We start from the raw sequence: 10,803 nt of genomic DNA, 5'->3' as shown, positions 1-10,803 counted from the left end.
TCAATGTGGAGTAATAAAAAATAATGTCAATGCTAATCAATAGAGGAATGTATATTTTTAAAAGTATGACACATTTCAAAAAAGGCAGCCATAGGCAGATAATGGACTCCTAAAGCCATGACTAAAAGGTTTTAGAATTAACTTGGAAGGATTCCAAAGGTGTTGCTAAGAGAGAAAAAGTACGATTCAGAATAGTGCATACTTCTCATTTTTTATAAACAATGACATAAAATTAACCTTGTATATCTAGATGAGCATTCCTCTTTGTATGTTTATGTGTGTATATACATATTTACAGTTTGAAAATTGTTAAGATGGGTTAAGGGACAGGTGTAGGGAAAGTGATAATTTGCTTGATGAGAGGAGAGTGACAGAAATGGGGAGCTGAATAAAAATATAAACTACAATTAAAAGGAACTCATTTTGTATGATACGATCATATTTATATATCTACAAAATTGCTGGGGCACATAAACCTGCAACAATGAAGGCTTAAAGGTAATGATATCATCATTCTCTGCCTGAGATACTATTTCTTAATACTATCATTTAAAAGAAATGAATATTAGTTATTTTTTCTCTCCCATTAATTCCTTAATTTTTTTCCCTCAGTCTAATTAGTGACAAGACAAATACAGTCATTTGTTGCTTAATGATGGGGATACATTCTGAGAAATGCATCCTTAGGTGATTTTGTCATTGTGCATACATCATAGAGTGTACTTACACAAACCTAGATGGTGTAGCTTGTCACATATCTAGGCTATATTGCACAAATCATTACTCTTAGGCTACAAACCTGTTCCACATGTACTGCATGGAATATTGAAGCAATTATAATACTATATGTGTTCATGTATCTAAATATGTATAAACATAGAAAAGATACAATAAAATTACAATACAAAAGATAAGAAATGATACTACTTTATAGGTCATCTGCTATTAATGGAGCTTGCAGGACTAAAAGCTGTCAATCAGTCAGCAGTGAGTGAATGTGAAGGCCTGGGACGTTGCTATACGCTACTTCATTTTGGCTACACTAGATTTATTTTTAAAAGGTTCTTTGTCCAATAATAAATTAACCTTTGCTTACCTTATGGCTTTTTCTTCATAAACTTAAGTTTTTTAAACTTTTTTTTACTTTGAGACAGAGTCTCACTGTGTTGTCCAGGCTGGAGTGAAGTGTCATGATCATGGCTTACTGCAACCTCCACCTCCTGAGTTCAAGTGATCCTCCTGTCTGAGCATCCTGAGTAGCCGGGATCACAGGCATGCAACACGATGTCTGGCTAATTTTTGTGTTATTTATTTATTTATTTATTTATTTATGTATTTTCAAAACAGAGTCTTGCTCTGTCACCCAGGCTGTAGTGCAGTAGTCTGATCTTGGCTCACTGCAACCTCCCCTTCCAGAGTTCAAGCAATTCTTCCTTAGCCTCCTGAATAGCTAGGATTACAGACATGTGCCAACATGCCTGGATAATTTTTCTATGTTTAGTGGAGATGGGGTTTCACCATGTTGGCCAGGCTGGTTTCAAATTCCTGACTACAAGTTACCTGCTTGCCTTGGCCTCCTAATGTGCCTGGATTATAGGCATGAGCCTCTGGGTCTGGGCGTTTTGTGTTTTTCAGTAGAGACAGGATTTAGGCATGTTGCCCAGGCCAGTCTTGAACTCCTGAGCTCAAGCCATCTACCCACTTCAGCATCCCAAAGAGCTGGGATTATAGGCATGAGTGAGTCACCATGCCTGGCCTTTTGTGTTGTTGGTTTTTCTTTTTTTTTTTTTTTTTTTAACTTTTTTGGCTCTGTAATAATTCACTTAAAATACAAATACATCATACAGTTGTACCAAAATACTTCATTTCTTTATAGTTTTATTTTATAATTTTTTGTCTATTTCAACATTTTTATTTCTTTTAATTTTAAACTTTTTTTGTTAAAAACTAAGGCACAGATACACCTTAGCCTAGGACTACACTGTTTCAAGATAATCAATATCACTTTCTTCTAATTCCACATCTTGTCTCACTGGAAAGTCTTTAGGGCCAATAATATGCATGAAGTTGTCATGTCCTATGATGACAATGCCTTCTGGTCCTTTGGGAGCAAAGGACCTGCCTGAGGCTGTTTTAACTTTTTTTAAAAAATAAGTACAAAAAATACACTCTAAAATAAAAATATAAAGTATGGCAAATATATAAACCGATAACATAGTCTTGTTATCATCAAGTATTATGTATTGTACATACTTGTTTGTGCTATAGTTTATAGGACTGCTATCAAAGTAGGTTTGTTTACAACAGCATAATCACAAACATGAGTGATGTGTTCTGTTAGGACATTACAGCTGTTACAATATCACTAGGTGATAGGAATTTTCCAGCTCCATTATAATTTTAGGGACTATCATCTTATGTGTAATCTGTTGTTGACTGAAAAATCATCATGCGGTACAGTCCTGTATACAAAAATGTCTCTATGGACTCCCTCTGGGCAAAAATGTATATGTTTTTCTGTAGGTCACCCTCTAAAACTATAATCCAGGCTTTGTTTCTCACCCACATGGTTACATGTTCAGACTTGTGTGTCAATTTTGTGACACACAGGGTCACAAAGGTGACCTCAAAAAAATATATATATTCTTGACCTCTACCACAATTTCCATAGTCTAAAACCTCTTAAATATCTCATGAAATACATGGAAAAAAATCAAATTACTTGCCATGAAATGGGAGGCCTTTCATGGTTTTATTCTTGTTTAACTCCTAAATTTACCATCTGTTTATGAATTAATAAACCCTTGTTGGATAAAACTGATCACACTTAAATATAGTTTTAAGCAAATATTCACATTTGCACAATAGGCCCAAAGAATGATGGATCCCAGAGGCTAGAGAGGAGAGTGGGGAGCAGGAAAAAAAGAAAAGATGTTTAATGGGTACCAGGATTCAGTTAGATAGAATGAATATCTAGTATTTGGTAGCACAATAGGGAGACTATAGTTAACAGTAATTCATTGTATATTTTAAAACAACTAACAGAGTGGAATTACAATGTTTTTAACACAAAGAAATTATAATACTGGAGGTGATGGATTCCCCAATTATCCTGATTTGGTTATTACATATTGTTTTCTTGTATCAAAATTTCACAAATACCACATAACTACATAAAACTATTATACATCCATGATAATTAAAAATCTGTATAATTATTAATACAAGACATATCTTGCTCACTTTGCATTTGACTCTGACAAAACATTTTAGCAAGTTAAAACAACATCTAGTGGAAATAAATAATTCTGTCATCACACTTTCTTTCCCTTATTGCTTACTGCTAATTTACTTTTGGCTCCATTTCTCAACTGTGACAAAATTTTCATTTGCAAAAAATGTATTGTTTCTTTGAATTGTTTGACATGTTGATTAAATTTTAAAGTAAATACATTGAGTTATTTTTAACATTGAGTTTTATTTCACATGTATATTTTTGTCTCCCCAGCGTTTCCATGTCTGACCACTGCTACTACTGTGTCCTATCATAACACTCCATACATACATAATTAAAACCAAGCAAACGGTGGAGTTCAGCTTTAAAACTAAACAGGCATTTTGAACAACACATTCTTAGCAATTGAACCTGAACAACATTTATGAAACATTGTAGGGAAAGTTCTGACTCTGCATTATAAAAAGGACAGCCAGATATCAACTGTCACAGAAATGAAATAAGAAGGTAAATTTTTAACAAATTGTTTAAACTATTTTCTTAAAGAGACTTCCTCCATAGCCAGAGATCTTGAATAGCCTCCTGGTTAGTCATCTGGAAGAAATTTTTCACATAATTGATGAACTTGGCTTTCACTTTGGGAAGAGAACCACCTTTTTCTATTCTTGCTTGCATATCTGCTTTAATGTCTTCTACAAAACAAGGTCCTTTTGGTGTTTTGCGAATTTTTTCCTGTTTTTTCGAAGGATTCTTGTCCTTTTGATCTTGATGTTGATGATGGTTTTGAGTCTTTTTCTTTCTGATTTGACTTTTGTGCATTTTTTACTAGAGTATCTTGTATATATATCTTCACTGGTGCTTTTTCTTCAGTTTCCTCATCAACAAAGTCATCATCATCATTTTCATCATCTTCATCATCATCAGTAACAGCAGCAGGAAGTTTTACTTTTTTCTGTGGAAACATGCTACCACCTTCAGGGGCAGACTCCTTTCCATATATGCTAAAGAGTTTCACACCCTCCTCCTCTTTGTCTTCTGACTCTCCATCTTCCACCACAACTGCTAAGTACTGTCCACTAATATGCACTGGCCCTGAACCACACTTCAACTGTAAGACTACTGATGGTGTTATGTCAAAGTCCCCAAGGGAAACTTTTGGCTGTATAGACATTTTCCAAGTTGCCAGTGTTACTTTAATTGGACTGCCTTCATAATTCATTGTCTCTGCTTCAACAATGTGCAATTCATCCTTTGCACCAGCCCCTAAACTGACTGTTCTTAAAGATAATTGGAGCTCATTTTTATCATTATCCACCTTAAAGTGATAATCTTTGTCAGCCTTCAGTTCACAACCAAAAACATAGTTCTGGGGCCTCAGGGTCTCATGTTCATGTCCATCGACTCTTCCATTGGATGGTGTCATGCACTTAGGTGGGAGGGAAGGTGGATGGAGATAAATGACAAGTGCTCAAGAGAACAGCCACGCAGGATGGAATCACACCAGGGACTTTGAGTTTTTAATATTACATATTTTAATCTTATATGAGCTTATAAAAATTTATTTTTTAATTATTTTAAGTCTCTGAATTCATTTTAAGAAACGTGAACAATTTTGTACTCTTTCATCAAAGCAGAAGAATTTTAATTGTTTAAATACATGCGTTCAGCTCTAATTACTCATTAGAGAAAATAAGTTAAAAAGTGTGGTTTTAATATTTATGTTAAAGAATAAAATCAAAACTTTCTCTAATATATGGATTAACTGCTTGGTATAATTAACAAGTAATGAATGTAAAATTACTTTCTAGCATATCTCATTATGGTGTTACTCTAAATTTAAATTTATGATTATATATATGCATAAATAAAATGAAAGAATTGCATGTAAATCACTTACAAAAAAAGAAGACTCTATGAAATGAGGTAAAAAACAATCCAAAGATAAATCACGCTACTCCCCTTGGAAAGCTGACATGTTTCACAGGATTTTATTGAATGTTTACCCATGTAAGTCATACAAAATAATGGACTCATATTAAATGAAGCACGAATAAAAACATGTCTAAACAACAATTTTATCAAGGGGATATGTCAAATTACCTAGAAATTATACTACCCTTTTGCAAGCACTATTCTAAATAATTTGAGAACAGAAATGACATTTAAAACTAAAGAAGAAAATGGGAAGAGAAGATTGTAGGAGGAAAGATGTATTTCCTTTGCTGATATTTAACACTATCATTTTTCTTAATTATTCTTGACATTTCACTCATTTCACCCATTATTCCCTGAGCTCCCCTAGAGCACAGGTTTTATTTTATTTTTTTTTAACATAGGGCTAGTTACTTTACAGGACAAATTGTGCATTGCTGTTCTTTAATAAATTCAACCTTTTATTCTTGATCCTATTCCTCATATATAAGCAGATAGCACCACCTGTCTTATAAGCAGGTACCTTTATGGCATGGATTTCTGTAAATATGTTGCTAAAAGTAGAATTAATTTCTTAGATTAAATGAAGCAAGGAGACATTTGAGTATCTAGCATTTAGAATAAATAAACTATTGAAAATTAAATTTATATACTCTAGATATTTACAGTATATATTTTGAATTCTAAAGAACATCAAATGCTATGCAAATTCTTAATTAATATTGATAGAATAAATATCTTTAATATCTTGAACCTACAAACTCAAGAGTCTAGCTATATTCTATTGTTACTATTTAAGCAAAATAGCCACATTTATTGCTTTGCTTCTTTCAGTGTTTGTCCTTTAGCCACATACATCTATACCAATCATTTAAAGCATGTATATTACTTTAAAATTTGTGTGCTACCTTAGATTTTATGTTTGCCTATAAAATATGCAAAATCATACTTATATCATATTTTAAGTGATAGCTTTATCTTACTCTCCTTTATATAATTTGTATTTCAAGAGGTATAAATGGTTTTAATTAAAATTAGTCTCCTTTAATATCGATAATCTTATCTGTATTATATGAAATTTACTGAAGAAAAGCTAAAACCAAGTCATTGACCATTTTTACCTATTAGAGATCCCAGAAAATCATGCTTTCTAAAATTGGTAGGATTTTGGTAAAATAAACCAAAGCTGTCGATTAAGATATTGTCTAGCTGAACTGGATTAAAGAGGAATACAAATATTTTTATTGGTACATTTTCAATATTCACAAGGAGAAAAAGCATAATAGTAAAAAGAAAAATTAAACTACTGTTTATTACCTACTTAATATTATATATTAATACTATTGATGAATAAATATTTCTATAAAGTATCAGAAATTAAGATTCCAGCAGATGAATCACTTTGAGTAATGCATAGCTATGTGTATATCAAGCATAAATTTTTTTGAAAAAACTAAAGCTATTAAAGAAAAGTATTTCTTAATTTGTACCCAAATATTTTTGGAACAAAATAGAAAAATCTACATTTTTCTTAAATGATTATCTTTAAACTTTTAATAAGTTAACTTCTTAGGCATAGAAAACTTTTTAGTAGTATGCATTGCATTAAGTATTACAGGCATATGCAACAAAACTAGTGGATTTTAAGATTCCACTTTTGATGTTTCAATGCCATGCTTAGTAGTGTAAAGACACTCTAGACGTCTGCTGTTGTTTTCTCTAAAGCATAGGGACAATGAGGAAAAAAACTAATGATTCTGTGAGAATTTAATTTTATTACCATTGTTGTGCATAAAGATATATTTCAAACTGTAATATATCACAAGCAAGTTTTTACACTTCTATCCATTATGTCATTGGTAATTTCACTGAAATGTGTAACATTTGCAAAACTTATTAATTTGGAAATATGTTCATGTACTTACAGTTACATTAAATTGTAAATTAAATAATACTTCAACATTTCAATTACAATATTCAAATTAAATTGTAAAGAAAGTGTGCCATGTATATTCATATGTGAATAAATTGCCATGTATATTCATATGTGAATAAATTGCCATGTATATTCATATGTGAATAAAAACACATAAGCACAAATACTCAAAAAGAATTAACATACTAAAATAATTTCATACCATACTGCAGTTTTAAGTTGTATGTTTGCTGAACTTTTGAATCAATATACAAAAATCCCAATAATCCTTTACACCAACAACAGTCAATTTGAGAACCAAATCAGGAATCAAATTCCATTCACAATAGCCACAAAAATAATAAAATACTGAGGAATACAGCTAGCCAGTAAGGTGAAAGATCTCTACAATGAGAATTACAAAACACTGACTAAAGAAATCAAAGATGACAAAAAAATGAAGAAACTTTCCATGCTCATGGCTATGAAGAATCAGTATAAATAAAATGGCCATACTGCTCAAAGCATATTAGGGATTCATTGCTATTCCTATTAAACTACTGATAACAATGGCAAAACTAAAAAGAAAAAAATTATTTTAAAATTCATATGGAACCAGAAAAAGAGCCCAAACAGGCAAGGCAATCCTAAGCAAAAAGAATAAAGCTAGAAGCATCATGTCCCCCAACTTCAAACTATACTACAAGGCTACAGTAACCGAAACAGCATGGTACTGGTACAAAAACAGACACATAGACCAATAAAACAGAATAAGAGCCCAGAGATAATGCTGTACACCTACAATCATTAGATCCTTGACAAAGCTGACAAAAACAATAGCCCAGTTATCTCAGCACCATTCAATAAATGTGACGTGATTAGTGCTCAACATCACTAACCATCAGAGAAATGCAAATCAAAACCAAAATGAAATATTACCTCACAGTTGTTAGAATGGCTCTTATCAGAAAGAAAAAAGTATTGGAGAATATTGGAGAAAAAACAACCCTTGTCACTGTAGATGAGAACATATAACCATTATGAAAAACAGGATTAAAGTTCTTCAAAAATTAAGAATAGAAGTACCCTATGATCTAGCAATTTCACTTCTAACTATATAGGCAAAAAGGGAAAAAAAAATCATTATCTTGCAGAGATATTTGCACTCTCATGTTCGTTGCAACATTATTCACAATAGCTAAAACATAGAAGCAAGCTATGTGTCATACAACTTATGAATGGATAAAAAACACAATGTATTATTATTCAGCCTTAAAAACGGAAATACTCCCATTTGCCAACAACATGGATGAACCCATAGAACATTAGGTTAAGTGAAATAAGCTAGACATAGATACAGCATGATCTCCCTTACACGTAAAATCTACAAAAATGTTAAATGCATAAGTAATAGAGAGTAAAATTTGGGTTGTTAGGGTCTGGGATGTGGCAGAAAAGAGAAGATATTGGTCAAAGAGTTACAGATATTTTGAAGTATAAAATGAGTAAGTTCTGGAGGCCTAACATACAGTGTGATTACTATAGTTAATACTTTATTGTATACTTAAAATATGCTGAGTGAGTAGATCTCAAGTGTTCTTATCCCCAACTCCCCAAACACACACATACATACAAAATAGTCATTATTGAATCAATGATATGTTAATCAACTTCCTTGTGATAGTCATTTTGCAATGTATATGTATATCAAAACATCATGTTATACATCATAAATATATACAATTTTTATTTGTCAATCATACCTCAGTAATACCAGGAAAAAGAACTCCAGAATAAAGCAATGGGGAATAAAAAGAAATAGCTGATATGTTTTTCCATAAAAAAAACCCAATCCAACAGTCAATAAATTTGCTAAGCAAAAAATAGAATGTTCATACTGTGGTATATCTGTTGGCTTTTTTTGGCCTTTGGAGAAGTGTTTATTCAGGTCCTTTGCTATTTTTAAATGAGATTTTTTTTTTTTTTTTTTTTTTGCTATTCAGTTGCATGAGTCCCTTGTACATTTTTTTGTGTTAATTGTTATCAGATATGGAGTCTGAAAATAATTTTTCCAATTCTGAAGGTTGCCTTTTCATTTTATTAACTGTTTTATGAACAGAGGCTTTTGAGTTTGATATAATCCCATTGTTTAATTTTGCTTTTGTTCCCTGCACTACTGGTGTCATATAAAAAAATCAGTATCAAGACCAATATCAGGGAGCATTTTTCCATATGTCTTCTAGGGCTTTTATAATTTCAAGCATTGAATTGATTTTTAGTTATTTTGCATATGGTGTAAAATAAGTCTCCAGTTTTATTCTTTTGCATGTGGCTATCCAGTTGTCCAAACACTGTGTCTTGAAGTGACTATCCTTTACCTACTATATGTTTTTAGCACCTTTGTAAATGATTAATTGGCCAAATGAGTCAGTTTAGTTCTAAATTCTCTATTTTGTTCCATTCATCTATGTATCTGTTTTTATGCCAGTAACATATGGTTTGATTAGCATAACTTTGAAGTATAGTTTCAAGTCAGGAAATATGATCCCCTCAGCTTTATTCTATTAGTCTAAAGATTAATTTGCCTATTTAGGTTTTTTGTGGTTGTAAATGAATTTTAGGATTATTTTATACTGCTTTGTGAAAAATGCCATGGGAATTCTCATAGGGATTGCATTTAATCTGTAGATTTCTATGGGTAGTATGTCTTATAGCTGTTAGTGTACAGATCTTTCATTTCCTTGGTTAAATATATTTCTATATATTGTATTGCATTGTATGTTATTTGCAATGGAATTGTTTTCCTAATTTATCTCTCAGAGATATCACTATTACTGTATAGAAATACAATTGATTTTTGTATTCTGCAACTTTATTGAATTCATTTTTTTGTGGAGTCTTTAGAGAATTCTATATATAAGATCAAGTCAACTGCAAATGGATATAACTTTACCTTTGCCTTTCTCTTTTTGATGTACATTACTTCTTGTCAAATGCTTTTTCTGCACTATTGAGATGATTATACAATTTTTATTCTTCAATCTTTTAATGTAGTATATAACATTTATTGATTTTCATATGTTAATCCATCTTTGCATCCCTGGGATAAATATCACTTGATCTTTGTGGATGATCTTGATAGCATGCTACTGAATTCACTTTATAATATTTGTTGAGAAGTCCTGCATCTATGTTTATCAAGGATATAGGCCTGTAATTTTCTTTTCTCATAGTTTTCTTGTCTGGTTTTGTTATCAGGATAATGCTAGCCCTGAAAAATAAGTTTGAAAGTATTCCCTCCTCCTCAATTATTTGGAAGAATTTGAGAATTAATATCCATTTCTTTAAATAATTGGTGAATTCATCAGTGAAGCCATCTGCTCCTGGACTCTACTTTGTTGAGAGATTTTTTTACATTACTGATTCTAACTCCTTAGTCACTATTGGTCTATTTAGATTTTCTACTTCATTATGATTTAGTCTGGCTAGCTTAAATGCATCTAGGAATATATCCATTTCTACTAGGCTGTCCAATATTTTGTGTATTGTTCATAGCAGTTGCCTATGATTCTTTGTATTTCTCTGGTATCAGTGATAATGTCTCCTATTTCATCTCTGATTTTGAGTTTTTTCAATTTTTTTCTTAGTCTAGCTAAAAGTTTGCCATTTTTGTTTATTTTTTAAAAAACGATTTGTAGTTTCACTGATATTTTCTATTGTC

General features: G+C 31.6%; 1 pseudogene; it reads right to left on the bottom strand.

Annotated features, from left to right (window-relative positions):
• Positions 1-3,775: 3,775 nt before the first annotated feature.
• LOC101040341 (nucleophosmin pseudogene) lies at positions 3,776-4,645 on the bottom strand (annotated as a pseudogene).
• Between the last annotated feature and the right edge of the window lie 6,158 nt (positions 4,646-10,803).

The sequence above is a fragment of the Saimiri boliviensis genome, chromosome 16, assembly GCF_048565385.1.
Source record: "Saimiri boliviensis isolate mSaiBol1 chromosome 16, mSaiBol1.pri, whole genome shotgun sequence".
Lineage (NCBI taxonomy): Eukaryota > Metazoa > Chordata > Mammalia > Primates > Cebidae > Saimiri > Saimiri boliviensis.
The sequence above is the reverse complement of the archived record's forward strand: the minus strand, read 5'-3'. Positions and strand labels throughout refer to the sequence as shown.